Source organism: Echinops telfairi, unplaced genomic scaffold (assembly GCF_000313985.2).
Source record: "Echinops telfairi isolate 266 unplaced genomic scaffold, ASM31398v2 ScPeMD7_5868;HRSCAF=6743_0, whole genome shotgun sequence".
Taxonomy (NCBI): Eukaryota; Metazoa; Chordata; class Mammalia; order Afrosoricida; family Tenrecidae; genus Echinops; species Echinops telfairi.
Genome location: NW_022109767.1, coordinates 2,547,692 through 2,548,505, shown reverse-complemented (window position 1 = coordinate 2,548,505; position 814 = coordinate 2,547,692).

The window sequence follows — 814 nt, the reverse complement described above, 5'->3', positions numbered from 1 at the left end:
AATTGCTTAATCAGAAAAGCATTGGACAAATAATGTTGATAAATATGTTAATAATGATGTTAATAAAATTTTTCAGATAAAATACTTGAAGCAAGCAGCAGTGCAGAAAATGCCACTCAGTGTGCATGTAAGAACACACATCTGGTCATTTCCACGTGCATTGTGAAAACGGGATGTTTGCATGTTGGACCCGTGTTCCTTTCCAAGCAAAGGTGAGTAGATTCTACAGTTATAATCTTGAAGACAGAAGTGAACTGTTTATAGTTTATTGCCAGATAGCAGTGATTTTTAAAGATTTAAAACCATCTGAGTCATTGTTTTTGAAGTACGTATCTAGAATCTACTAGGAACATGTGTGGATATTTGGATTATAGACTGTGGTCATAATCTCGGGCTCATGGGAAGACCTATTTACTAACCTTGCTTCTATCAACTATCCATTTGTCCACTATTTTGCCAATGTTCGAGAACATTGAAGATATGTTTTAAACAAGCAAAAGAATCAGATCCTCTGATCCGTTTTGTTAATGGCCTAAATTGCTAGTCAACAGTTTCACTAAAGTAGCCCAACTAGCATTTAATGAAAACATAATAGGGCAATTACTAAATTTTAATTTCAATTAAACTTGCTGACAGTGTACATTTAACTATTTGATTTTTAAGGAGATTCCAACATTAAAGTATACAATTTTGCATAAAAGGATATCCTTTCTCATTTCTTTGTTACAAATTAGAAATTCAAACATTTCTAAATATGTTCAAATTGAGTTCTTGCAGCCAAAATGAAAGTGGTTTGTAATAGAAATCAGGAATT